The sequence below is a fragment of the Triticum dicoccoides genome, chromosome 7B (genome assembly GCF_002162155.2).
Source record: "Triticum dicoccoides isolate Atlit2015 ecotype Zavitan chromosome 7B, WEW_v2.0, whole genome shotgun sequence".
Taxonomy (NCBI): domain Eukaryota; kingdom Viridiplantae; phylum Streptophyta; class Magnoliopsida; order Poales; family Poaceae; genus Triticum; species Triticum dicoccoides.
This window is the reverse complement of record NC_041393.1, coordinates 608,886,379-608,913,658: the sequence shown is the minus strand read 5'-3', so window position 1 is coordinate 608,913,658 and position 27,280 is coordinate 608,886,379. Positions and strand designations below refer to the sequence as shown.

Here is a 27,280-nt window from a genome sequence, read left to right as displayed (position 1 = left end):
TTGCCGGCACCGCGGATGTTGGCGGAGACGAAAAGTAGCCCAACAGCGCTGGGTCGCGCCGCCAGCACACCGGAATGACATGCATGTGAGGCGAATTTGGGCGGCATAGGTCCCCATGGAGATCAGAGGGGGGCACATCGCGCCGGAGTCACGGGAAGGGAAGGAGCGACAGCTGCCCCGGATCTGATCTGTCACCAGGGGACACTCCGTTGGCTGACAGCCCGGCGGAGGGGAGGGGGGCGCACGCAACGGGCTGGCCACGACGCATTGGTGGTGGCCACCGTCGGCGGGGAGGGGCTGGAGATAGATGGGGCGCTGGTGCCGGTACGCTCCGGGGAAGCTCTCGCGTGGATAGGAATGAGAGAGAGAGAGATGGATGGATCGACAGAGAACGAGAGAGCACAGAGCGGTGGAGGTGGAGACGGATGGATAAGGGGCCTCTCTAGAGGCGTACACGTGATGGTTACGTGTCCGCTCGATTTTTATCAGTCGGCTGGATTTTCTAATCCTTTCCTAAACAAAAGACAACATGCACGATGCTCTCAGCATTGGGACCTTTTATAGAAGAAATAAAAAAGATGCTACGATACAAGGTCACTTGCGCTCGGTAAATAAAGGGCGTACAGCTAATCTAGCTGCTCATGTTTTAGCTAAAGTTGAGGTTAGCAATGATTTAGAGATGGTTTGGCCTGATGTACCACCGGACTGCATTTTAGATTTTATAGCGAATGACATTCCCAACGTTGTTCAAATAATAAAGTTGGGAGTACCCCTAAAAAAACTGTCTGTGCTTTCTTTTAGGGAATGCATCATTTTTTTTTGAGACAAGGGAATGCATCTATCTGTTCTAGAACGGGAGTATGGGAGAGACCCATCAGGAGATAGCATCATTTTTCTCTTGCGTTTGGGTCAAGCCCAGATAGCGAAAAAACATTATGAATGAAATATAATCTTACAAAATCAAACAATCTTCAATAAAAAGGAAAACCTACATAATCAAAATCATTCAATCCAAATCTTTTGACAATCCTTTAAATGAATTACATTGTATGTTCCTCCCTAAAAAATTATTTTATGCATCACTATTTTTCCATTTGATGGCAGTGTAGAGCTTAAATATGCGCCAATTAGGGACATTGGGGTGGCCTCTTCACATCAACACTTCATGATCCAAAGAAAAAAAGATAATGCAACCCGTGGCAACACACGCTCTTATGCATCTTAGATAGACAAGGGTAACCTTATCTCAAGGTTTATTACAGTTGGATCTGAGTAGCGTGTAATGGCACATGAAGCAGGTTTTGTTAATTTTTTCGCCTGTTACAACACACGGGCATACGATGAGGCATGAAGGGAAGGAATTAAAGACGAAATAAATTCGCTGGAAAATGAAAGAGGAAATAATAATTTTGCTATTAATTAACAGAGCAAATGAATTCCGTTGTGCTCTATGGGTGCATGGGCAGATGTGAGAGAGGATTCCGTTGTGCCACTGCGTGCATGGGCAGATGTATTAGATTAGATGCATGGGCACACGCTAATACATCAAAAAAAAGACCAGGCTCATGGAGGAGCTTTTTAATCTCCTGGTAATGTTTCTTTAGTTGGACCTCTAATTTGTAAAGAATTACTCCCTCCGTCCGAAAAAGGTTGTCTCTCAAATGGATCCATTTGAAAGACAAGTTTAGGACAATCTTTTTCGGATGGAGGGAGTATTGTTTACACAGAACACATCCAAACCCTGAATTGGACCCCCCTCAAATAGGTGCAAAAGAAAATTTTGAAACCTACACCTTGCCCATTTTTTATGACCTGAAAAATATTCGTAAAATAGTGCGTCAACTTGGGATCCATCAGTTAACCTTGAGCCAATGAACGCCAAATGACCAACAACCATCTAGGCCACCAACGCTTTCTGTTTTTTAAATGGATTACATCCAATATTATGCATACTCATTTGATCTATGGTAATTTCTTAATAACTTCAATATTTCCATTTTTGACAGGAATGAACAGATGAACCAACAGGCCAACCAGTGAGAACCTTAACAGGTAGCCTCACCTATTTGGTTGCCTATTCAGTTTTTTAAACTATGGTTCGATGGCCATGCTGAAACGACACGACATAGTTCTTTGCCGGAGAGATGCCCAACTTCATGTTAGAAATGAAGAAGGTGGACAGTGGCGACAATGAAGTCTATTTGGTTTATGTTGAGTCAAGAAATTGATGGCCTCAAACCATAATTTAATTTGCATTAATAATTATTGTTGTGCGCGCGCTCAATAAAAAAATGGATCGCCTGACATGTTATAACATGATAGGTTTTGATCGACACGAATATGTATGTGACGGTTGCAACGCATGAGGAATTACAAGCTGGTGCAGGTAGGAGCTCGCGAAATCGGCATGGTGAGTGTGATGACCAAGGTCACCACCTTAGGACTGATCACATTTGTTGCAATAGGTGGGCAAGTTACTATCATCGACATCGATGACTAAGAGGAGAATTGGAACACAAATGACTCGCTAGGGATGTGTCAGAGTTTATTTCTTCCGTTGCAACGCACGGGCATTTGTGCTAGTATATATAATGTCTTATTCTGCGCTCCGACCACCACGCACACCAACGAATTAAACTAATCCATAACACGTGCCTACACCCACCGTAAAAGCAACCACTTCATTCATAGTAAAAGTGAAGCAATATGTAGTAAATCAATTACCATGTCCTAAATCTAAACAACCCAATCATAAAAAATTACTATGTAGTAAAGTTTCAGGAATATTTATTTCTGGTCGATGTTATTTCCATAAACTTCTAAACCTCCTCCGGAGGCTAAAAGAACTTCATTGCTAGCAAAACTACACTGCAATGTTAGCAGAAAAAAAACTCCATGCCCTTTTTGGTACTGTTTGCGATGCAATATTCAAACCGTTCGTCGGAATGAGGCGTGTAATATTCCATTGGAAAGCTATGGATTAGGAGCAACTCTATCACATTGAACACTTTTCGATATTCTTCACGATTTAAGAGCAGTTTCAAAAATAATGGGCATCCGACAAGTGGCAGCGAGCGTATTTTTGTGTTTTTTTAAATCGCTCATCAGAATGATGCAAATCATACACAGTTGGAAAGAACGCTTGCACACATGGCAGGATCCACTGGAGAAGGGGGAACTGGAAAAGGCTGCTTGAGAAGGGACGGGAGATTGGGCCCATGGTGGGAGGCGGTCTCGGATCCGCGCCGACAGCAGCATGGGGCGCCTAAGGCTGGTCACAATGGGCAAGAACATAAGCTAGTAACTTCACACTTCCCTAGACTATGTTACTACCTCCATAGTGGGTAGGAACATCTATGTAGTGTCATGCAACGATGTATTTATTAGGTTATAGACTCATTGTTTCTTGGAGTGTGTGATGTTCCGGTAACTTAGTTAGTTACCACAAGCACCTCTCTCTTCATTAAATACGTGCCACATAAACAAAGTTGTATTGAAGTGTGTGATGTTACTCCTAAGTTCCTCCCCACTGTGACCAGCCTAAGGACGGCGCACCAGGATCCACGCTGGCAGCCATGTCGGGCGCCTTGGGGAGGCGCCAATTGGGTCCATGTTGGTAGCCGTGCGAGGTGCCTGGGGCCGGCACACCTAGATCCACATCGAAAACCGCGGGAGATGCCTGGGACGGTGTGGCCAGATCCGCACCGGTAGCCATGGGAGGCGCCTGGGATGGTGCTGCCAGATCCGTGCCGGCAGGCTGGCAGGGAGTATTAGTGGTGGGGCAGCGGTGGAAGGTTGGGTGGGTGGGGGAGCACTCGGATCTGGTGGCTTGGGTGACAGGGGCGCTAGATTGCTGGGAGCGTGGATGGACTGCCGGAGACGAAGAAGATGGCGGGGATTTGGGGTGCGATTGCAGTTGCGATTGTGAGGGTCTATGGGGAAGTGGGGCTTGGGGGCGACCGTGCGGTGGGGGGGGGGAGTGAGATAGTCGAAGGAGTGGGCCAGGCGGGGTATTTTTTCTTTCCATGGTGCGCCTCGTGGGTCGGTTTGGTGTGTGTACAGAATAAGGTTTTTGTTGTTAGAATAAGGTCTTAAGGGTGTTGTTAGAATAGACTCATCCTATATATATGGCTCGTTCCCTATAATGACTACAGTCAGGGATATTCTATGCCTTGTTCCATAGTGGTGTGAGACTTCCAATCTTGTTGATTAATTTCTCATTATTTGACGTCATAATAATGGTTTATTTTGGTATGTCATGGCGATAAAATGATTTTAGGGTCGCAATGGAAAAACATATACTTAAACAACAATTATCAATAGCTTATTATTAATTGTTTTGTATGAACTGAATCAGGTTTCACACAAACAATATAAGCATTCACCTTCATGCAATATTTTCTAGTACATATATAAACTCATTTCATGGTTCTTAGTTTTTTCCGCAACAGCATGTGCCACTACTGCCTTCCTGGCAACTGCTCTTGTCCTTGGCATAACCTCGGTTAACACAGTTAACCTTGCACGCAATGTTGCCACTAGCTCGGACTGGCGGCGAACAATACTCCACAGGTGTACACAGCAGGTCAGTATCTGTGCAGAAAGCATAATAGAAATACATATAACCCACCAGGAAAATATATGTTTGTGTATCCAAATACGAGTGAAAGGATCAGGAAAGGAAGAAGAAAGCCATACCTATGTAATGACCTGCTGCATGACCTGAGAAGACAGTGGTGGCCATGACTACAAGAGCTACGAAGCATAGGGCCCGTGTGTTGTTCTGCATACGTGCCATGGGAGATAGTTAGCTATTCCTTTTCTTCTAATGTTGTTTGTTGATTTTACCGAATTCATGTTCTTTGCGTGGGTGCTTGTGTTTATATTGAGGGAAAGATAGTAGTCTTGGAGATCTGCTTGATATAATCTCCAATCAAATCAAATCAAATCAAATCAATGCCATGTGTTAACTCATTGAAATCAAATCATAAAAAAAATCTCAACGAAATCCAAAATTTACTTGCCTTCCACTACTCATACTCAAATCAAATCAAATCTTACCAAAACATCGACTATAGTCAAAATTAGCTGCCAATTTGGCATGTTCACACCTTTTTTTTCTTTTTTGGTTTTCCTTTTTTTATACTTCATTTTTGTAAGTCCAACATATTATTATGTTCTCGGCACATTCACATGGTCTTATAAAAAATGAAGTATAAAAAAGTGTTGATTTTGTTTTATATAAGACCAATAGAGTGTTGATTTGAATTGTCATGCTGGTCTTATAGTATGTCAGGAAGTGTAAAATGGGCAGCCAATTTTAAATTAAAGCCAGTAAAGTGAAGATTTTTTATAGTAAAAAAGTGTTGATTTTGTTTTATAAGGCCAACATATTATTTTTCTTCTATTTTTTATAAGACCAACATACTATTAGAATCAACACTTTCTGAAAACAAAATCCAAACAAATCGGCACTTCCCAAAACAATGTCATGCATTAACTCAATCAAATCAAATCTTAAGAAAATCTCAAGAAATACAAACTTCTACTACTCATACCCAAATCAAATCTTGCCAGAACATCAACTATAGTCAAAATTGGCCGGACCATTTGGAACGTGCGCGTGTACTTTTTTTCATTTTTCTACTATGTTTTATTTTTTTTGTTTCCTTTATTATGTTTCTTTGTTTATAACCAACATATTATTTTGTGCTCGGCATACTATTAGAATCGACACTTTCCTAAAACAAAACAAAACAAATCAGCACTTTCTCAAAACAACGTCAAGCATTAACTCAATCAAACCAGATCTTAGCAAAATCTCAACTAAAACCAAACTTTCCTTGCCTTCCATTACTCATACCCAAATCAAATCAAATCTTATAAAAAATCAACTATAATCAATGTTGCCGACCCATTTGACGCGTGCACGTGTTTTTTTCAAAGTTTTCCTTTTTGGTTTCCTTCTTTATTCATTTTTTTTGTGACCAACCTATTGTTTTGTGCTTGACATGTTATCAAACTCAACACAGACCTATATGCCATGATGAGTTGGTAGGGTCGCCTCTATTCCGGTTAAACCTCCACCACCAATTTTTTTTAATCCCACCAATTTATTTAAACCAGCTTTTAGCCCACTTATGTACTTAATCCGGTTTTACCTTCCAATTCTACACAAATAATGTAGATCAATCTTCGATATATTTAGTAATGTCGTATCAAAAGAAATCAATCTTACTAATCATTCTTTCAAGACCAGATCTACGGAAAGGAATCAATGTTGGTAAAATAATGCTACACTGATGGAAAGGAATCAATCACATGTCTATAATCTCTCTCTTTATTATTAAGGGCCATCTATTATTAAATGGCAATGCATACTAGTCCTCGTTGGTTCCCACAACTCCCATCGAATGAAGGGATACCCAACCGATTTTTTTTATTTTTCCTCTCCCCACTACTAGGAAAAACACTACCAGTAGCGTGGGTTTTTTGCATACCAGTAGCGTGGGTTCCCGCGCTACTGCTACGGCGCTACAGCTAATTTTTAGCAGTAGCGCGTTTTTTACCCCGCGCTATGGCTAAAACGTTAGTAGTAGCGCGTGTGCACCTGCGTTACTACTAACCTAAAACCCACGCTACTACTAACCTAACTAATAGTAGCCCTCACTTTTGACCCACGCTACTACTAACAATTTAGGGATTAAAAAAATAAAAATTAGATGTAGTATTCATGAATGGTAATACGTCGAGTGCAAACCAAACCAACATCACGGAACCATCTCAAGATCCATTTAACATCAGACACAAAATCACAGAACCATCTCAAGATCCATTTAACATCAGACACACACAACCATCATCGTAAGATGGGTACCTTCCCTAGTGGTCTACTACCAACCTAAACAGACCACTTCTCTAGATGTATCTACAAGGCTCGGAGTTCAGATGTCGGTGGACACGAATCCTCCCTTCCTCGGACGATGCGTCGAGGTCCTCCACCTCAGCGACCTTCGGCGTCGAAATCACCTAGACGATCATTTGTGTGACGTGGCCACCGGGCTTCACGGCGAAGTAAGCCTCCGAGTGGTTGAATGGCACAGCGTCACCGGGCCGCGCTAGTCAGCGTCAATCACCTCTGCGCCCACCGGGAAAGTGAAAACTTGTTAGTACGCAAAGCATCAAGTCAACGAAATAGTACTATTAACAAATTCGAACTAAAGCCACGCCACTTATTTTGGGACGTAGGAAGTATGTCCTAGCACTTCTTTTTTAACCAGAAAAGATCTACTGATACTCTGAAGTTCCTCAGAAGAAACTAAATAACGTACCTCAGCTTCTTCCTGGGTCATACCCTCTTTCCATTGATGATCCATCAACCCATACATGTAACTGGAACCAGATCCTGAAAAAGGACAGCAATAACATAGAAGTGTGAGAATCTGCACCTGGCATAGTATACACTAAAGCTGGATTAACACAACTATATGCTCGGTGTTTCTCAGCACTAAGTGCAGCCAGATTGCATTAAACCAGGATAAGAAGTGTGATTATAACCCAGTGTGTTTTACGAACCACAAGCAAGTAAGTGAGTACAAGCCTGCCAGACTGCACCAGGTTTGTTGCAAACAAGTGCTAGAAGCTACTCAAGGATGTAAATTCAAGTATAGGCAAGGAATGCTCCACCTCTATTGGGGAAAACTTACCTCCAATTGCGAATGGCTGCCTCAAGATTGTTCCACCAAGAGGTACCGAGTAAATTTGGCCCCCCTCATATTTATCCCATCCACCGACTATCATCCAGCTTGCAACATGCTCTGGGCGTTGATAACAAATATGAGAAATGACATGATGTGTCTAAAGAAGGCAAACAAACATTAAGCGCCATCAACATTCTTGTGATGACAAGACATACCTTGTTCTGATAGGCCAGCAACCTAACTAAGTTGGATGCAACTTTCACGGTAGCTGGTTGCCCAAGCTGAATTTTGTACAAGGAGGACAAATCTAACATCAGCTAACTTGCAAATCAAACATTCAACTGACTACAATCATATTGACAACTGAAATTTAAGTTCTATTTAATTTATTCGGGGCCATCCTACTCTGATTTAGGAGCAAAAAACTGTATTTTGCACCTTTTCCGGGCCAGGATCAAGAAGTGGAAGTCATAAAAAAGAGAGTACTTACATGTGTTCATGGAGAAAATAGCGCACATAATCTGAAATAATTTGTCTATCAGCAGCCTGCAAGATAACATGCTACATGTGAGACATATGAATAGAGAATGGGATATCTGACTACCAAAAATTAACACAAACGATGAAAACTAATGGTGGTGTGATAACTCAAGAGTTCCACTCTTCCACAAGACAAGCAATGTTGGAAGCAACGAACAAATTGCGGCATGAGAAAGCAAAACACAAACTCTTGTCTTGCTAGCTTTTGTTATTTTGTTTATTATCAACACAAGCAACCAAACATACCCTACTCATTGATTTAGGTAATAATCATTAAGAAGTAAAAGTAAGATTAAGTTATGAAATAGACTAACTGAATGATTGAAAGGATCGAGAAGAGGTATCTAGAGGGGGGTGATTAGACACTAAGTGAAAAAGTTGCGGTTTTTAATTTCTTTAAGTTGAAGTGGAGTTTTGGCACAAGTTTAACAATCACAATACATATCAAGCAAGCATGCAAAGAGTATATGAGCAGCGGAAAGTAAAGCATGCAACTTGCAAGAATGTAAAGGGATGGGATTTGGAGTGTGCAAACGCAATTGGAGACACGGGTGTTTTTGTCGTGGTTCCGATAGGTGGTGCTATCGTACATCCACGTTGATGGAGACTTCCACCCACGAAGGGTAACTGTTGCGTGAGTCCACGAAGGGCTCCACCCATGAAGGGTCCACGAAGAAGCAACCTTGTCTATCCCACCATGGCCGTCGCCCACGAAGGACTTGCCTCACTAGGGTAGATCTTCACGAAGTAGGCGATCTCCTTGCCCTTACAAACTCCTTGGTTCAACTCCACAATCATGTCGGAGGCTCCCAAGTGACACCTAGCCAATCTAGGAGACACCACTCTCCAAGAAGTAACAAATGGTGTGTTGATGATGAACTCCTTGCTCTTGTGCTTCAAATGATAGTCTCCCCAACACTCAACTCTCTCACACAGGATTTGGATTTGGTGGAAAGAAGATTTGAGTGGAAAGCAACTTGGGGAAGGCTAGAGATCAAGATTCATATGGTAGGAATGGAATATCTTGGTCTCAACACATGAGTAGGTGGTTCTCTCTCAGAAAATGAATGCTGGAAGTGTAGGCACGTTCTGATGGCTCTCTACACGAATGAAGAGTGGGTGGAGGGGTATATATAGCCTCCACACAAAATCTAACTGTTACGCACAACTTACCAATCTCGGTGGGACCGAATCGTGAAACTCGTTCGGACCGATTTAGCAAATAATGTGACCGTTAGGATTTTCGGTGGGACCAACATGCAACTCGGTAGGACCGATATGGTTAGGGTTAGGGCATAACGTAATCTCGGTGAGACCGATTACTCAAACTCGGTGAGACCAATTTTGATAATAAGCTAACCCGAGAGTTGGTCAGGCAAACTCGGTGGGACCGATTCGCTCATCTCGGTTGGACCGAAATGTTACGAAGAGGAACAAAGAGTTTGCATTGTAATCTCGGTAGGACCGATTACACAAACTCGGTGGGACCGATTTTGGTAATGGACATACACAGAGAGATTACAATCTCATCTCGGTGAGACCGAGATCCCTATCGGTGAGACCGATTTGCCTAGGTTTTGTGGCAGTGGCTATGACATCTGAACTCGGTGGCGCCGAATAGAAAGAATCAGTGGGGCCGAGTTGGACTTTTGGTTTGGTTCATATGTGGATATGAGAAAGTAGTTGATGGCTTTGTAGCATATCACTAAGCACTTTGAGCAAGCAAGCCATTAAGCAACACCTCGTCCCCTCTTGATAGTATTGGATTTTCCTATAGACTCAATGTGATCTTGGATCACTAAAATAGAAAATGTAGACTCTTGTGCTTGGAGCTTGAGCCAATCCTTTGTCCTTAGCATCTTGAAGGGGTTCCACATCCTCTAGTCCATGCCACTTCATTGTTGAACTTATCTGAAACATACTAGGTAAAAGTGTTAGTCCAAGAGGAGATATGTTGACATTAATTACCAAAATCACCCAGGGAGCACTTGTGCTTTCAATCTCCCCCTTTTTGGTAATTGATGACAACATACATCAAAGCTTTAGATAAAGATATAGAGAATAACAAGTAAAGCTTTGGAAAGACATGTAACATGCATAAGCTCCCCCTACATGTATGCAATCATGTAAATATGAAATATAGGAGCATGTGAATGCATAAACATGACAGAGTAGGCAATGTGTTATATGTATCTTGGCTATATGCATCAGAGCAAAAGATGTGAGTATGGGAAATGTACCTTCATGCTTATGAGTCCTTCTTGCAAACAGTATGTACATCAGCAAGAATTCCTCATACACATGACTGTGATGCATATACTTACCTTGTGGTCTTGAGTTGGCTTAGGATGAAATGAACCTGCGTAAACAAGGTTACATAACACAGATGCACCTACTAGCCAGAGCAAACAAAACAAACCACAAGAGTACCAAGACTGGGATGACATGTAGAGTGAGTACTAAGTACCACATAGAATATAGACATGTCCCCAAAGGTAAAGATGTGCAATGAATTCAAGGATTTCCTTCCCTTAGATGTCTTGCTCCCCCTGAATCTAGCATGGGATACTGGGAGAAGATAGGGAACAGACAAACCAGAGCTCAAAGAGAATAAATAGAGCTAATGCACACAAACAAATATGAACATGTCTTTCCCCTCTTGAAGACATGTGACTTCTCTCCTCTTGAACACCAAGCATCTGGGGTCCTTGATGATTACTCTCTCTCCCCTTGAGTATTCTCTCCCCCTATAGATATGATTAAGCTTTGATGTGATCTCTCTATCCCCCTTTGACATCAATTTCCAAGAAGGGTTCTTCTGGATCTTTGTCACGAATGGGTTTGGTCCTAGAGTCACAGAACAAAGCAGCAAGTTGAATGTGATGCTGGTAGAGGACAAGATTCATTGAGTGGAGCTGGATCAAGAAGAATGCAGAAACAAGTGGCAAAATGTCTTTCCTGCTGTGAAATCGGTGACTCCGAGTTTTATGCTTCGGTTGCACCGAAAAGTTTCGGTTGGACCGAAGGCAATGGACCAGTGTGACCGAATTCATCACAGATAAAACACTTGTCACCTCAGCTCACTAGACAAGTAAGATCTCACAAGGATTTGCAAGGAATTAACTGAAAGATTTGCAATTAATTGGATGAAGAGAATGCAGAACAAATAGAAAAGAAAAGAAATCTAGATGAAGTTTTTTTTTTGAAAGGGGAAACAAATATGCATGAGACAAATGCTAGAGCACAGAAAATAAAGACACGAGAGAACTTCATCTAGAATTGGTCGGCGACAAAGTCACCTATGTTAGAGTATATTGACTTAGGAGTCAAGTGAGATCATTTGATCATGGGTCATACTCATCGTTTAAGCTCAAAGTGGGGTTACCATTTTTTGTTTAAGCATCTTGATGTATTCACATCTTGTCGATTTGCTTTGACTCATGACTTGGGGTAAAGCTTCTCTAAGATGGAATAACATACCTTGGGTGGTGGTGTTGATCGTGATCATGTAGTTGAAATTATGTGGGTTACTCAAGGTTGATGTAGCTCATCAAGAGTTGGGAGCACCATTTGGAATTTGAGTTCATCTACCTACATGGGTTAGTTTTTGCAAGAAAGAGCACTTGTGTATCCAAAATGACAATCATGAATTTCAATAATAAATTTGTCAAAGGATATGTTTGAGTGGTTTTATGCTTCCTTATCTTCAATCACCATTGTGTAGAGACTTGGTGATGTAGAGATTGCTCAAGATGTGAGTGAGTTGCAATCTCATAGATTTAGATTCATCCAAGTACCTACATGGGTTAGATAACATGCAAGGTGCAAATATATCCAAGACATAAGATAGTCATCATAAGAGAAATATCAAGGATTAGTCATAGGCTCATGTCTTGCATGTACCAAGTGGAGTTCCTACTCCAAGTTTGAAGCATCAATGATGTTCAATTCATCTCTTAACCTGCAAAACACTTTCTCATCAAGTGGTTTAGAGAAAATGTCCGCTAATTGCTTATTGGTGCGAACATGTTTAAGATTAATGTCCCCTTTGGCAACATAATCTCGAATGAAATGATGACGAACTTCAATATGCTTAGTTCGAGAATGTTGCACGGGATTATGAGCAATCTTGATAGCACTTTCATTATCACAAAGTAATGGAACATGTTTCACATATATCCCATACTCTTTAAGAGTTTGGGTCATCAAAATTAATTGAGCACAACATGAACCAGCGGCAATGTTGTTGACACCAGATTTTGGCATGACATAAAAAGAAAATGGGATGGCTTTGAGTGAGAAGGACTTCAGCATGGAAAGTTTCACATCGCCGAGAGGAACAACTTTGATGTTTAAGTCATAGCCATCCCACCTCATCTCTAAGGCCGAAGTTGTGCTCAAAGTGGATTTTGTATTCAGAACACTGTTCGGCTGATTAAGCTCCCAAGACTGCCTCGTATGGAAGAATTGTCTATACGAATTGTCTTCGTCTCGTCGAAACGATTTATTTTGATATAAAGATTGTCGCAATCCGAGGTCGTATGCAAAAGTTAGAGCCCGCGCAACTAGACCCTCCAGCGAGCAAAATATGACGCCCGGAACCAGACACATGTGTGGGTGTGTCTGATGAGATGTGTGAATAATTTGCTGTTTTGCACGAGCGATTTGACCCTCAGGATGACCTCTAATGAAAAAACGTTCAACATGAAAGATGTTCGTCTCGTCGAAACAGTCAAGATTGCTTTTGGACTCGTTTCGGTCCGAGGTTGTTTGCCATCACAAAAAGGACCAGCAAGGTACAGTCAGTTTAAACCGAACAGTTTTGGAAAGTTCGGATAAAACTAGTCCGAATTTGACTACGGTTTTGGACGTGAATTGATGCAATTTTCTTGTAAGGAAAGCCTAGATGAATCATTTTCTTGTACGGGAAGTCCAGCCGCCTCTTATATATGTTGGGGTGACAGCCGATTGAACAACACACAATCGAACAAATCAATCTACTATTTTTTCGTGTTCATCTACTTTTTGTCTCTCCCTTGTATCTTTCTTCTCGTTCTTCGCTTGTTCTTCATGCTGGAGGGCTGCGGATCCACGAGGCTCTAGGGGCGAGCGAATCAACCTGGAGCAGCCCATAGCCGCCGCGAGCCCTGACGGGGTCCTCCCGGGCAAGCGAGGCTTCGGGTCTACAAAAGCGCCCGCCGACTGTCTTGCGTATCGCGCTGTCAGTCGGGTCTCCTTCGACGTGAGCTGCGGTGCATCACCCCCGGCGTCGAGGGTACACGGTGGCGTGTTCGTGTGTCAACACACTTTTTGGTGACTCCGCTGGGGACGAAGCTTCGAACGGTCTCCGGCCCGTTCTTGCTACGAAGAGATCGTCATCTAGGGTTTGCAGTCTAAAGGTAATATGAATACCCAATCCCTTTATGTAGATGCAAATAATTCATATGGTGTTACTAGATCGTTCAATGAGTATACTCTATCGGCCAACCCAAGTTTTTTCAATCATGCAACTAACTACGTGCAAGGGCCGATTCAAAGTAATTTATATACTTCAACTTCTTATGATATTAGTAACATGCACCATATGTATCCCAACTCACATGCATCGGCAACCCAGCAAATTCATATGCCGATGAGCAACATGATGAGTTCGATTAATCAATTTGAAACACCCCAAGTTAGAATTTCAAATGCCATGCAAGAAAGTATTTCACCCTTTTATTCATCGGCAACTATTGTGCAATATAGTAATCCAACCATGCCGATGAATGAGAGAATTGGCCATGCTACTAGTGGCTATTCGGCCAGTTACTCTCAACCGTCATATGCTACACCTCATGTTAGTAATTCTTCGGCACCATACACAACTGTAGATGCTCATAATTCGGCTTCACACCTTCCTGGTTATAGCCGAATGAATGCAAATTTTACAGGAGCAGTTGTGCCCAATATTGTAGAAGATGAGGTAGTGGTGGCTGCATTGAAGAGTTTAGCCCAAAATAAGAGGATTAGTGCTCTTTGCCTTGAACAACATGAAAATGGGCTATTTCCTGATTATGCCGCAATAAAAGCTAGAGTTTTGCAAGAAGATGAATCTTTGCCAATTGATAAAATTGGCGAGCAAAAGTATGGTCCTACAACAATGCATATGCCTTCACCTAGTACTACATCATATTATACACCCCCTACACAATTGCAAAATTTCGGCAACACCCGTGTGTCATTGCCGAAAGAATCTAAAAGCATTGGGGGGCAATCATATCCGGAGTGGGCTGAAATTGAGAAAAAGCTTAAAGCTAATTTTGCCACTCGCTGTCAGAAACAAATAGAAAAAGAATTGGCTCAGGTAAAAGAAGCATTGCCAATTGATAGTATCAATGAAAAGAAGGATGATTAGGAACATGAAAGTGCTTCGGTTGAAAAAGCTGAATCAAGTAGTACATATTCTGAATCCAAAAAATCCAACGAGGCAAGCGTTATTGAGAAAGGGCATGGCAAGCATAGGAAAACAACGGTGCTTGATTTTTCTGAAGTTAATGGAACCTACTTCCTGCCCTATGAGTTCCGTGCCGTAGAAATTGACAAGCTTCAAGGACAAGAACAAGTAGCCGAACAAAGTTCGGCCGACAAAAATCTTCAAAGCAATGATGCACGGATTCAAGAAAAAGATGATGACAAGGTGTTGGGGAGCCAACCAAAGACGGAGCAAGATGTTCTTCAAATGGGACCACTATCATGCTCTCCCAACATATTTGAAGAGGTATGCATAGCGAGTAATTTACCTATTTTCAGATTTGGTCGCAACTTCATTATTGATGCATCTATAAGAAATATTCTCATAATTAATTTTGAAAGACCAATGAAGAAGGGTAATTTACTTGTTAGCAGTAAAATGGTTATGGAACATATCGGTCAACCCATTGCGCCATTTATAAAGACCGATAATGACTTATTGTTACAGCCAAAGCTTTTCCCGTTGCTTTCTCTAAAGTTCATATCTAGTTGGGTAGCTTTGCTTATTTCTTACTTGGCTTACACTTGGTCTCAACTGAGACATGTATGTTCTAAATATGTTCGTTTCAGAAATTTAAAGCCAAGGTTAAATTCTATTGAGAAAACCGATGCTAATATAATATCTTATCCAAAGACATCAGAGATAGAGTGGAAAACACAATGCATAGCCGAACGGGGAGATTCCAAATCTGAACCATTCGTTTGCTTAACTCCAAAGCCGTTCAAACAGCAAGATTGGTTGGGAAACAAGAAATATACCTTCAATTCAAGCATGTGTGATAAAATATTTGATTTGTTGCTGAAAAATAATTACATTACAATTCTTGATCACCATGTTAAGCCATCAATCCAAGGACGAATGTATTGTAAGTTGCATGATTCGTCCAAGCATAATTTTTAGGATTGCAACATGTTTCGTCAAATAGTTAAATCGGCCATTGAAAAAGGACAATTGAAGTTTGTTGAAACACCAAGAGATGACCAGTCTATTCTGATTGGTCCCGATGGCAAAAAGTTTTTGCATCGGCTGCTTCAAGCCGATCCATTTGAAGAGAAGGTAAAAACTGGAGGTGATGGGATCAAGCTTTCAAGTAAAGATGTTGTTGAAGAGCATAATGAACATAATCTTGAGGGTAAGAATTCCATCGAAGCTACAATGGAGACGCCAAGGACTGGGGGGCAGTGAGCAAACCCAATGATCGATGAAAGCAAACCAAAAGAAAATAAAGGCCGAAATAAGCGCAAGTGTAAGAGATCAAAAATCGCCTTCGCTGAACTATTGGATAAATATCAAAAGAAGAGTGGAGAGAAGAATGCTTATCGGCCAAATCATGCAAAGAAACCAATATCACCCCCAAGGCACAAATATGAGGATCAGTATTGGCAAAGTGATAGTTTTAATGCAACATATTCATATCCTTATTTTGGGACGCCAATGCCAGTGCCGTGGATGCCTCCCTATGCTCATATAGATCCATATTCATCATGGGATAGGTATGATACAAGGACACATTCTCCATCTTATTTTAGACCATCTCATCAATACTATGCAGCTCCAAGAAGATCAACATTTGAACAATCATGTGTCAAAGACCGTTTCAATCATAAGGAATCAGTCCAGAGCTCAAGGAAGAAGAAAGAGGTGGTAAAGCAAGTTTACCGTGTGAAAAGAGATGGTCGTAAGTGTGCTACTTCAGATTTGATCTCAAATAACAAAGAGCCAGTTAAAGTGTTGACATTGGCTACAAAAGGCAATGAGGCAAGTCAATCAAGTGCCAAATCTGATGGGAAGAAGTTGAGAGTGCACAAGGTAAAACAAGAATTGCCATTACTTCAAACTAAATCACAGCCGGGGTGCCCACTCGGCTTATCATATTGGCAAAAGAAGAAGTTGCAAAAGCTTAGTGCACAAGAGCTGAGAAAGAGGAACATGGTATGGGTTCCCAAGAGGATCAATCAAAACAAAAACAATGTGCATGCTTCAATTGCAACAAGTACAATAAAAGTGAAGAAAGAGAAGGATGGAAGCAACAAACAATTAAGCCGAAGGTGTGCATGACAACATCAAAATCTTCGGTTAGCACATCATCCATTTTCTTCAACAATGCCATTGATGTCTTTGCCATGGAATTCATCCACAGGTATGATCAGTTACCCTCCATGGACTTATTTTGATCCATGGATGCAACATAATTTTCTATATGATGACAGAGTATTACCAAATCACTATACATTTGGTTAGTTACATTTTTGTTGCTAAGACAAAGGGGCCGAAATATTTTATTACTATTTTATTTGTTTATTTCGGCTATACATGTTTTAATGGATGAATGTTACATGAACCTCATAGTAATGGCCGATACTTAACTATCGTCCTAAGAAACTATCTGATCATGGCTGGTGTGGAATTCTAACATCGTCCTTAGTTCAATTGGAACCGAGACAAGGTACATGTTAAGTGATATTAGCCTTGTCTCTCTAGTACTATGGAGATTATATTTTGATGGTTCAATTTGTAGCAATGGCCAAAGTGTTGGTGTTGTTTATTTATCTCCATATGGAGCTAGTTTGTGAAGCCTCATGCCGCTTAAGATATTTTTGCACAATGATCAAAGACGAATATGCATTGTTATTCGGCCTAGAGATGTTACTTGTGTTACACATATTGAGGCTTATGGTGATTCGTTATTAGTAGTGCAACAAATATCCAAAGTCTTTCAATGTTTTGACGAATCACTTAATGTTTATCTTGATAAATGTCTAGATATAATTTCTACTTTGGATTATTTTAGCATTGCTCATATATCTAGACATGACAATTGGAAAGCAAATGAGTTGGCACAGCAAGCATCCGGCTATCATGTTGATCGTGGCATGTTTATTATTTCTGAAAAGCCGATGTCTAGTCTTGCCAACATAGGGGAGGCGGAACCGGAGCCCACCGTTTCGGCCACTAATGAAATATTCAATGCAGGAGGAAATCAGGACTGGAGGAAACCCATTGTTGATTATTTGTGTGATCCTAGTAGAAGGGTGGACAGGGCTGTTTGGCGTATGGCTTTTAAATACACAATGAGAGATGATGGTCTCTATCACCGAACGGTTGATGATGTTCTTCTAAAGTGCCTGGACGAAGACCAAGCGAGAGTTGCTATGGGGGATGTCCATGAAGGTATTTGTGGCACTCATCAGTCGGCTCCCAAGATGAAATGGTTGCTACGACGTGCTGGATTTTATTGGCCGACTATGATTAATGATTGCTTCAGATATTACAAAGGGTGTGAAGCTTGTCAAAAATTTGGTGATATTCAGTTGGCTCCTGCTGCTATGTTACATCCCATTATCAAGCCGTGGCCTTTCAAAGGATGGGGTTTAGACTTTATTGGACAAATTCATCCGTCTTCCTCAAAGGGGCGTCGGTTCGTATTGGTGGCAACCGATTATTTCACTAAATGGTCTGAAGCAGTACCTCTCAAGAACATGACACATGCGGAGGTAATTAAATTCATAACTGAGCACATTATTCATAGATTCGGCATTCCTCAAATGTTGACTACAGATCAAGGCTCATCTTTTATGTCACACCAAGTCAGAGAATTTGCCAAATCTTACAACATAAAGTTGCTCAATTCCTCTCCATATTATGCCCAAGCCAATGGACAAGCTGAGTCCAGCAATAAAATTTTAATCAAACTCATCAAGAAGAAGATTGAGGATAATCCAAGGAGATGGCATGAGTTGTTGTCTGAGGCTTTGTGGGCACATAGGATATCAAGGCATGGTGCTACAAAGGTGACTCCATATGAGCTAGTATATGGTCAAGAGGTTGTTTTACCGGTGGAAATAAATTTGAATGCTTTGAGAATTGCCAAGCAAAATGATTTATCGGCAGTAGACTTCTATAACTTAATGATGGACAACATTGACGAAGTTGCCGATAAACGTTTGGCTGCTTTGAGGGCCATATAGAGAGACAAGTTGAGGGTGGCAAGAGCTTACAATAAGAAAGTTAAGTTGAAGAATTTTCAAGTTGGTGATCTCGTCTGGAAAGTGATTCTGCCGATTGGTTCAAGAGATAAAAAATTTGGGAAGTGGTCTCCAAGTTGGGAAGGTCCTTTTAGGATTACAAGAATAGTTCCCGGAAACTCATATTTGGTGGAATCTGTACAAGGGGCATTGTTACCTCGAGCTCTCAATGGCAATTACTTGAAGAAATACCACCCGAGTGTGTGGCAAGAAGCCTAAATAGGCAATGGCCGATACATAATTATCGCCCTAAGAAAAATAAATGGCCGATGAAGTATTGACATCGTCCTTAGAACAAACACCGTGCATATTATTTTTCGGCGTGCAAGCTTTGCCGAAAAACAGGGGGGCATGTGTTGACACCAGATTTTGGCATGACATAAATAGAAAATGGGATGGCTTTGAGTGAGAGGGATTTCAGCATGGAAATTTTCACATCGCCGAGAGGAACAACTTTGATGTTTAAGTCATAGCCATCCGACCTCATCTCTAAGGCCGAAGTTGTGCTCAAAGTACTGGATTTTGTATCCAGAACACTGTTCGGCTGATTAAGCCCCCAAGACGGCCTCGTATGGAAGAATTATTTACACGAATTGTCTTTGTCTCGTCGAAACGATCGATTTTGATATAAAGATCGTCGCAATCCAAGGTCGTATGCAAAAGTTAGAGCCCGCGCAATGAGACCCTCCAGCGAGCAAAATATGACGCCCGGAACCAGACACATATGTGGGTGTGTCTGATGAGATGCGTGAATAATTTGCTATTTTGCACGAGCGATTTGACCCTCGGGATGACCTCTAATGAAAAAGCATTCAACATGAAAGATGTTCGTCTCATCGAAACGGTCAAGATTTCTTTTGGACTCGTTTCCATCCGAGGTTGTTTGCCATCACAATAAATACCAGCAAGGTACAATCAGTTTAAACCGAACAGTTTTGGAAAGTTCGGATAAAACTAGTCCGAATTTGACTAGGGTTTTGGACGTGAATTGATGCAATTTTCTTGTAAGGAAAGCCTAGATGAATCCTTTTCTTGTACGGGAAGTCCAGCCGCCTCTTATATATGTTGGGGGTGACGGCCGATTGAACAACACACAATCGAACAAATCAATCTACTACTTTTTCGTGTTCATCTAGTTTTTGTCTCTCCCTTGTATCTTTCTTCTCGTTCTTCGTTTGTTCTTCATGCTGGAGGGCTGCGGATCCACGAGGCTCTAGGGGCGAGCGAATCGACCTGGAGCAGCCCATAGCCGCCGCGAGCCCTGACGGAGTCCCTTCCGGGCAAGCGGGGCTTCGGGTCTACAAAAGCGCCCGCCGACTGTCTTGCGTATCGCGCTGTCGGTTGGGTCTCCTTCGACGTGAGCTGCGGTGCATCACCCCCGGCGTCGAGGGTACACGGTGACGTGTTCGTGTGTCAACAAATGTATTCCGCTTCGGTGGTGGATAAGGATACCGAGTTTTGTTTCTTGGAAGACCAAGACACAAGAGATCTACCAAGAAATTGACAAGTACCCGAAGTGGACTTTCTATCAACCTTGTCACTGGCATAGTCCGAGTTGGAGTAGCCAACAAGATTGAAAGAGGCCCTCTTTGGATACCAAATGCCAAAATTTGGTGTATGAATTAAGTATCTCACTATCCTTTTCACGGCCTTAAGATGACATTCTTTAGGAGCCGCTTGATATCGTGCACACATGCACACACTTAGCATAATATCGGGACGTGAGGCACATAGATATAACAATGAACCAATCATAGAGCGATAAACCTTTTGATCAACCGATTCACCATCTTTGGTCAAATCAAGATGTCCACTAGTAGGCATGGGTGTAGTCATACCTTTGCATTCTTGCATATTAAACTTCTTGAATAAGTCCTTGGTGTACTTTGTTTGAGAGACAAAGGTACCTTCCTTAGTTTGCTTGATTTGCAAACCAAGAAAGAATTTGAGTTCACTCATCATAGACATCTCAAACTTCTCTGACATTAGCTTTCCAAACTTCTCACTAAAGTGAGGGTTAGTTGAACCAAATATAATATCATCAACATAGATTTGGCACACAAATAGTTCTCCGTTAACCCTTTTAGTAAAAAGAGTAGAATCAATTTTTCCAATTTCAAAGCCTTTTTCAATAAGGAACTTGGTCAAGCATTTATACCATGCTCTAGGAGCTTGTTTAAGACCGTAAAGAGCTTTGTGAAGTTTGTAAACATGATTAGGTTTCTTAGGATTGACAAATCTGGGAGGTTGCTTAACATAAACTTCCTCCTCTATTTCACCATTTAGAAAAGCACTTTTAATGTCCATTTGGTACAAGGTGATATCATGGTGATTAGCATAGGCAAGTAAGATGCAAATGGACTCAAGTCTAGCAACGGGGGCATATGTCTCACCATAGTCCATACTTTCGACTTGAGTGTAGCCTTGGGTGACGAGACGTGCTTTGTTGCGAACTACTTGTCCATCTTCATCTTGCTTGTTGCGAAACACCCATTTGGTACCGATGATGTTGTGGTTGTTGTCGGGCTTCTCAACCAATGTCCAAATTTGATTTCTCTCAAAGTTGTGTAGCTCTTCATGCATGGCGTTTATCCAATCCGGATCTTCCAAAGCTTCTTCAACCTTCATAGGTTCAATGCTAGAGATGTATGAATAGTGTTCACAAAAGTTAGCTAAACAAGTTTTCGAGCGAGTGATTCTCCCGGTTTGGATATCATTGTAGATTTGCTCGACGGGATGGTCTTTAGCAACTCTTGCTCGAACTCGTGAAAGCTTTTGCTTGGATCTTGATGGAACATCTTCTTCATCTTGTTCTTCTTCTGGGCCTTCTTAATTGTTGACATTTTCGTTCTCTTGTCGTGGTGGAGAAGGAGGTTGTTGACGTTCATCTTGGTGTACTTCCTCGTTCTCTTTATCTTGATGTGTCCCACTTGTGGATGCTTCCATATCAACTCTTGGTTCACCTTGTCGTGAGGTGAAAGCTTCTACTTGGACGGACGAGGTACTCTCCTTCACCTCCATTGGACAAATCTTGCCAATAGACAAGTCTTGGATTGCTTCCGAGGGGTCTTTGTCTCCTACATCAATTGGCAATTGCTCTACTTGCGAGCCGCTAGATTCATCAAACTTCACATCTACTGTCTCTTCAACCTTTCGGGTGAAATTATTGTAGACACGGTAAGTGTGAGAGTTTGAGCCATAACCAAGTAGGAAACCTTCATGAGACTTAGGGGCAGATTTAGAATGACGATGCTTATCAAGAATGTAGCACTTTGAGCCAAATACTCGAAAGTATCCAACTTGGGGTTTGTTACTGGTGAGGAGCTCGTATGTCGTCTTGCCAAGTAGCTTGTGAAGATACAAGTGATTTGTTGCGTGACAAGCTATCTCAACCGCTTCCACCCGAAAGTGCTTTGGCGTCTTGTACTCATCAAGCATCGTTCTCGCCATTTCGATGAGCGTCCGGTTCTTCCTCTCAACAACTCTACTTTGTTGAGGTGTGTACGTAGCCGAGAACTCATGTGAAATTCCTTCTTCATCAAGAAAGGTGTCCACATTTGCGTTCTTGAACTCCGTTCCGTTGTCGCTGCGAACCTTCTTGATCTTCACTTCAAATTGATTTTGGGCCTTCCTAGCGAAGTTTTTGAAGATCTTTTGGACCTGCGATTTATCATCAAGAAAGAACACCCATGTAAATCTTGAAAAATCATCAACTATAACTAGACCAAAAGAATTTCCACCGAGACTTTTGTAGGCGTTGGGACCAAAAAGATCCATGTGAAGTAGCTCGAGTGGCCTCCTTGTGGTCATGATATTCTTCAAGGGATGCCTTCCTCCAACCTGTTTACCTGCTTGACAAGCACTGCAAAGTCTATCCTTATCAAATATGACATCATTAACACCAAGGATATGATTTCCTTTAATAAGCTTGTCAAGGTTTCGCATGCCCACATGACCTAATCGTTATGCCACAACCAACCTTTAGAGGATTTAGCGATGAAGCAAGTTCTAGGTTGAACCTTTTTAGTGAAATCAACAATGTATAGATCACCTCTACGTATACCGGTAAAGACCATTTTATGATTATCTCTAGGAAACACTTGGAAATCTACTTCAGTAAATAGGACATTGAAACCAAAATCAGCAAGTCTAGATACTGAAAGTAAATTGTATCCAAGAGATTCAACGAGCATAACATTTTGAATGGAGCTATCATGTGAGATGGCCACCTTACCGAGGCCAACCACCTTACCCTTTGAGTTGTCACCGAAAGTGACATACTTTCGAGGGCCGTCATTTCAGCAAGCTCATGAAACATATCTTTATCTCCAGTCATGTGATCGGTACATCCACTATCGAGAACCCATTCCTTTCCTCCTGCCATATATCCCTGAAGATTTGCCATAAGACCAAAATGTCTCATTGCATCATCAAGATCAAAGTCACTATCATCATCCTCATCATAGTATCCATGCTCAACATCGTCATGTGGTGGATCAAATCCTAGAGAAGGTGATTCGTTAGAGTGAGTTTGACAATGATCTTCTTTATGAATTTTAATGGCTTTGGAAATAATATCTCTAATAATTCCAACATCTCCTTTGGCACGCATGAGGTTTGTAAGCTCAAATAGACAATCACCAAACATAGGATCATTGGAATTCATCTTACTCAAGGCAAAAGACTTATGGAGAATTTCATCTAGACTTTTCAAGGAATAATTTGGAAAACGTTCCTCAAGAAATTTCCATATAGTGTAGGCACACTCAAGAGTAGGCAAACATCCAATCAAGTTTCTAGGCAAGCCTCTAGTGATAAGATTAACAGTTCTGAGATTGCGGATCATGTCAATTGACTCATCAAGAGTAGGATGCATAGGATCAACATTAGGTGCACAAGGGCTAGCAATGTACTTGTTCAAATGATATTCATTGAAAATCACAAGCATCTCATTTTTTCACTCATGAAAGTACTCTCCATCAAGTATAGGCACTCTATGTCTAAAACTCCCCAAAGTAGACTCATCCATCTTCCTCCAATGGTGTTTAAACCAAAGCAATGGAGACCAAAGCTCTGATACCAATTGAAAGGATCGAGAAGAGGTGTTTGGAGGGGGGGGTGATTACACACTAAGTGAAAAAGTTGCAGTTTTTAATTTCTTTAAGTGGAAGTGGAGTTTCGGCACAAGTTTAACAATCACAATACATATCAAGCAAGCATGCAAAGAGTATATGAGCAGCGGAAAGTAAAGCATGCAACTTGCAAGAATGTAAAGGGAAGGGATTTGGAGTGTGCAAACGCAATTGGAGACACGGATATTTTTGTCGTGGTTCCGATAGGTGGTGCTATCGTACATCCACGTTGATGGAGACTTCAACCCACGAAGGGTAACGGCTGCGCGAGTCCATGGAGGGCTCCACCCACGAAGGGTCCAGTCCACGAAGAAGCAACCTTGTCGATCCCACCATGGCCGTCGCCCACGAAGAACTTGCCTCACTAGGGTAGATCTTCACGAAGTAGGCGATCTCCTTGCCCTTACAAACTCCTTGGTTCAACTCCATAATCTTGTCAGAGGCTCCCAAGTGACACCTAGCCAATCTAGGAGACACCACTCTCCAAGAAGTAACAAATGGTGTGTTGATGATGAACTCCTTGCTCTTGTGCTTCAAATGATAGTATCCCCAACACTCAACTCTCTCTCACAGGATTTGGATTTGGTGGAAAGAAGATTTGAGTGGAAAACAACTTGGGGAAGGCTAGAGATCAAGATTCATATGGTAGGAATGGAATATCTTGGTCTCAACACATGAGTAGGTGGTTCTCTCTCAGAAAATGAATGCTGGAAGTGTAGGCACATTCTGATGGCTCTCTACACGAATGAAGAGTGGGTGGAGGGGTATATATAGCCTCCACACAAAATCTAACCGTTACACGCAACTTACCAATCTCGGTGGGACCGAATCGTGAAACTCGGTCGGACCGATTTAGCAAATAATGTGACCGTTAGGATTTTTGGTGGGACCGACATGCAACTCGGTAGGACCGGTATGGTTAGGGTTAGGGCATAACGTAATCTCAATGAGACCGATTACTCAAACTCGGTGAGACCAATTTTGGTAATAAGTTAACCAGAGAGTTGGTCAGGCAAACTCGGTGGGACCGATTCGCTAATCTCGGTTGGACCAAAATGGTACGAAGAGGAACAGAGAGTTTGCATTGTAATCTCGGTAGGACCGATTACACAAACTCGATGGGACCGATTTTGGTAATGGACATACACAGAGAGATTACAATCCCATTTCGGTGAGACCGATTTGCCTAGGGTTTGTGGCAGTGGCTATGACATCTGAACTCGGTGGCACCGGATAGAAAGAATCGATGGGGCCGAGTTGGACTTTTGGTTTGGGTCATATGTGGATATGAGAAAGTAGTTGATGGCTTTGGAGCATATCACTAAGCACTTTGAGCAAGCAAGCCATTAAGCAACACCTCATCCCCTCTTGATAGTATTGGCTTTTCCTATAGACTCAATGTGATCTTGGATCACTAAAATAGAAAATGTAGAGTCTTGTGCTTGGAGCTTGAGCCAATCCTTTATCCTTAGCATCTTGAAGGGGTTCCACATCCTCTAGTCCATGCCACTTCATTGTTGAATTTATCTGAAACATACTAGGTAAAAGTGTTAGTCCAACAAGAGATATGTTGACATTAATTACCAAAATCACCCAGGGAGCACTTGTGCTTTCAATGATGCATCCTCAAACAACTTAATATCACAATAAAATGTGATAAACAACATGACAATGTGCCCAATCTTCTGCAGAAATATAAAACACTTACAGATCTAGAGCAGCAGACGTAGACATTATCTGTGGGCTGACTGATCTTGTCTGAAGCATGGTTTGCCACATACATTCCTGCGAATTAAGATCAGAAAACAACACATATTAAGTTAAGCACATAAACCCAGAGAGCAAAACAAATCAATGTTGGCTTCCTTCAATTCGAGTGTAATCATTAAGGCTTTGTCAGGCATGTTGTCCAGCAGATCAGTAAGAACATACAGTACTAAGCAATTGACAATGATACAAGGTTCAAAATGGAGAAAACACGGCACAGAACTCCCCCAGGCAAAAGGAAGCACATACTCTAATTCCCACTGCCCCAATGATAACTATTCTGGTAAACCCAGATCTGTTTGCCTCTAATTCCATGGCAAGAGAACAAGGTTTGTCCATAAAATTTGGAATTTCGCATATAAGTAGCAGTACTTGGAGCTCTGATTTGCTGAACTACACATGGTGGTAAGCTAAAGGGCACATCTCCCCTTTATCAAATTATTAATAATTGGACTAGTCCCGTCGACTGCAGACAAACGGAGACGATTTCCCCTGACCTCGCAACTAGATTATACCAGGGAAAGAATACTGAATTAGGAGATGCGTCACACAAAGCATGGAGACAACAGCAGCAGCAGCTGAAACATGGTACACGGGAGAGGTTGCATGGTGGCGACCCCGTGAATCCTCATCTCCCTGCGGCGGCGGCGGCGGTGGTTGCGGAGAAGGAGTGCGGCGTCCCGAGAAGAAGTAGACGCGGTGAGCTCAATGGTGGCTTCCCGTCAATCACCTCCTCCCTGCGGCGACGGTGGTTGTGGGGAAGGAGCCGACCTTGGCGGCCCAGGTCGATCGACGGCGGCGCGGATCCAGGAGCCCCCGATGTGGTCGTCGCCACGGAGAGAAGTGGAGGGGGAGAGGATGGGGGCGTCGACGTTGGCGGTGGAGGGATGGTCGGCTGTGGACGAGAGATCATCGTCGGCGGTGGGTGGGTGGCCGGCGGTGGAGGGGATCTGGATCGGGGTTGGGTGAATTTATTTTTTTTGAGATAAACGGGGCGGGTGGAGGGTGGAGTGGGACTGTTGGTGGCGTGGGGTGAGGGTGGGAGTATACTAGTAGCGTGGTTGCCGCGCATGCGCTACAGCTATCCACATAATAGTAGCGTAGGTTTTAGAACCCGCGCTACTACTATGGTTTGTTCGTGGGGCACGGTTAGAGATATTTACTAGTAGCGTATTTTTTTGGCCACGCGCTACTAGTAAGTAGTAGTAGCGCGGGGCAATATAGCGCGCTACTAGTAAGTAGTAGTAGCGCGGGGCAATATAGCGCGCTACTAGTAAGCATCTGTCTATAAGCTTTTTCCTAGTAGTGCCCATTGGTTTAACTGATTTTTTTATTCCTAATTTAGCATGCATCACATAAGCCTATCTTCCGTTTCTCTTAAGCGGTCGATTTCCCACCGCGTAGGGATCCTCCTACATAATGAGGTTGTGGCTCCGCCGCTCGATTCCTCCTTTCCCCTTGACTAGGGTTTCTATATCAAGCTGCCTGCACCACCATGTGCACCTACCAATGGATGTCATCCTTCTTCCACCATGTTGAGCGACCCCAAACCTCGACAATGATGTTTGCCCGCTCTGCAGCAGGTCGAGGACTAGGCGGGAA

General features: G+C 42.2%; 1 long non-coding RNA gene and 1 pseudogene across 1 annotated transcript; both read right to left on the bottom strand.

Moving 5' to 3' along the window:
- Positions 1-4,313: 4,313 nt before the first annotated feature.
- LOC119335429 lies at positions 4,314-4,838 on the bottom strand. Its single transcript, XR_005161854.1, has 2 exons — positions 4,699-4,838; positions 4,314-4,593 (listed from the first exon to the last, which is right to left on the bottom strand). It is a non-coding gene; the product is annotated as an uncharacterized LOC119335429 (long non-coding RNA).
- Positions 4,839-7,132: 2,294 nt separating this feature from the next.
- Positions 7,133-26,591, bottom strand: LOC119339201 (annotated as a pseudogene).
- Positions 26,592-27,280: the final 689 nt, after the last annotated feature.